At 52.9% G+C, this 2,927-nt stretch overlaps 1 pseudogene; it reads left to right on the top strand.

Moving 5' to 3' along the window:
• Positions 1-2,564: 2,564 nt before the first annotated feature.
• On the top strand, positions 2,565-2,674 carry LOC130363246 (U2 spliceosomal RNA; annotated as a pseudogene).
• Positions 2,675-2,927: the final 253 nt, after the last annotated feature.

Genomic DNA, 2,927 nt, shown 5'->3' with positions numbered 1-2,927 from the left:
GAATATAAAAAGCTGAACGGGATATATGCCAAGCCAGACTACTCCCCAAAAGGGAAGTTTCGACCCATCTGCAGACAGCTATTTCGGGTGATTGAAAGAGCTTTACTGTCCGTTCAGTCATTACAAGTCATACAATAAATTACAGTCACACAAAGCATGACAGTACAATACACAGCAAAGGTTCCCTAAGCTATACATCGCACACCATGCTACTCTAACACTCAGCTCAATCCTGTAATAAAAAGTACAAGAGATCGAACAACAAAATAATACAATCTGTGATCGGGGTAGGGGTGTGGGTGACTATGTGCGGGTGGGGCGGATCACAGGGCCAAACTGCTGGGCTGTATCTTCAGGGAGACATGAGAGAAGGAGAGGGGTCTTCACTCCTCTTCTTCCTCATCAACGGCCGGGCTGTCCAAGATGGAATAGTCTCTAAGCAGGCTCTTGATGAACCTGCGGCAGTCCCGGACGGACATGTTTTCCCTGCTGATCACGAGGAAGTTCCTGGCAAGCCCCACTGCGTCCTTAAAACAGTTCATAAGGAGCCAGGCCTCCTGGATGGCCTCTACGTCGTGGGTCCCAGGGAACAGACCGTAAAGCACCGAATGGTACGATAGGCAGCTCCTGGGTACAGAGTCTCTGAGTTCATGTTCCAGGGCGTCCAAAAGACCCTGTGCAAAGGGGCACTGCCAAAACACGTGAAAAGATGTTTCCTCCACGTAGGGGCACCGGGGGCAGTACCGGGTTGTGCACAGGTTGCGGGTATGCATGAATGACCTGAGAGAGAGTCCTCCCTTGACGGCCATCCACGACAAGTCCTTGTGTCCATTGGTAAGCCGCTTTGAGGCCACATTAGTCCAAACTGTCTCTGCAGTGGCTGAGGGGAGTCCCGGAACCAGCTCGATCAAGTCCTTAGCTCAGATGGACTTGTAGATTGTCTTTCGGCTTCCATAGGTCGGGTTTCAGTCCTTCCAGCTGGTGCTCCCTCACAAACCGGACAACATCCCCGTAGAACCAGGGAGTGTTCCAGTTGTAAGGGATGGAGCTGTCCCACTTGTCCCAGCCCAGCTGTCTCCAGAGGGGCATGAGAAACAAGCGAGACATGGACCTGCTCGCTGAGCCAGTCTTTTCAACAAGAGTCCGCTGCACGGTGACACATGCAAAGGAGGCCCTCAGCAAAGTGGGGATATCGGGTATTCCCTTCCCACCCTTGCGGGGCTCCTTGTACATCACAGTCCTCTTGACTCTGTCCATTTTGCCCCAGATGAAGCAAAACACTGTCCGGGTGATGGCCTTGCAAACGGTGGTATGGGGAGGCCAGGCCTGTGCGGTGCACTGGAGCACAGGCAAAACTTCACTCCGCAGGACAAGTGCCTTGCCTTCAATCGAGAGCTTTCTGGAGCTCCACAGTCCGATCTTCGAGTTCATCTTTCCTAGTCGGTCTTGCCAAGACTTAAGGGCCGCTCCTTCCTTCCCGAACCAGACTCCAAGAATTTGAAGGAAGTCCTGCTTAACAGTAAAGGGGAAGGGGGCTGAAGAAGCAAGGTGCCATTCTCCGAAGAGCATGGCCGCCGACTTCCCGCAGTTAACTTCTGCCCCCGAAGCTCTGCCGAAGTCCTCGCAGGTCTGGACGAGCGCAGTCACCGAACGCTGGTCAGCGCAGAAGACGGTCATGTCGTCCATGTAGAGCGAGCACTTGACCTCGTAGCGATCTGGTCCTGGTGCGGTGATCCCTCTGATCTCTCCATTCTGCCAGATAGTCTCAGCGAAGAGCTCTATAACACAAACAAAAAGAAGAGGTGAAAGAGGGCAGCCTTGTCTAACCCCGCAAAGGATGGGAAAGGGGTTGGTCTTCCAGCCATTCACCAACACCGTGCTGTAAATATCAAAATACATGACATTAACAAAAGAGCAAAACATCTTCCCCAGACCTAGCCTGCGCAAAGCCCTGTCCATGAATGCGTGGGGGACACGGTCATATGCCTTCTCCTGATCTAAGCTGACCAGGGCGGCGCGGCCCCCACGGTCCTGGATGTAATGAACCGTGTCTCTCACAAGGGCGAGGCTGTCAGCAATCCTGCGACCAGGAATGCCGCAGGTCTGGTCCGAATGGACGATCTGCCCCATGACAGGTTTCAGCCTGTTGGCCAGCACCTTGGCGAGGATCTTGTAGTCCACGTTCAGGAAAGAGATGGGACGCCAGTTTTTCAGGTCACATCTCTCCCCCTGGGAGAGATGGGTCGAAACTTCCCTTTTGGGGAGTAGTCTGGTTTGGCATATATCCCGTTCAGCTTTTTATATTCCTTAACAGGAGCTAAGCTGATACCAGGGAACACTACCTGAAAAGGTTGTGTAATGAGCTGCTTTGCATATTCCCCTACCCAGAATGCCTGCGGAGTGCTAAATGGCCTAACTTGAATCTCCGTTACACCTGAAGAGGTGTCCTCTCCCTGAGGAAAGTACTGACCCTGTTTAAAGCCTCAGGCCTCTCACCACAGCCAAGCCAGATCACCCTGCTCTGTACTGACGAGGAGCAAAAACCCCGAAACAGCTGTCTGCAGATCGCTTCTCGGCCTTTTGGTTAAGATCAAGTGTAGTATCTGTTCTTATCAGTTTTCATGCTGGTGGGGATGGGTGCTGCATGGAGGATGCAGGTGTACCAGGGCTTTCTGGGGCTGGTTCTGAGGAATCAGCTCGACGGCTGCCCTGATGTTATCTGTTCCCTCCGGGTCTCGCCATGAGGCTGAGAGGGTCTAGAGCCGAGGTACTTTTGTGCCTCGGGGAGTGGTGACCCTGAGGTGCCGAAACTCACTGGGAGGATAGGCTCACTGAGTTGAAGCACGGGCACCATAATCTCTTCACCTTGTGGCACTCACCTCTTGATTCCTGGCCTTCTGGCTAGGATCAGAGAAATTTTTATAGAT

This window comes from Hyla sarda, chromosome 3, assembly GCF_029499605.1.
Source record: "Hyla sarda isolate aHylSar1 chromosome 3, aHylSar1.hap1, whole genome shotgun sequence".
NCBI lineage: Eukaryota > Metazoa > Chordata > Amphibia > Anura > Hylidae > Hyla > Hyla sarda.
This window is presented reverse-complemented; position numbering and strand designations above follow the sequence as displayed.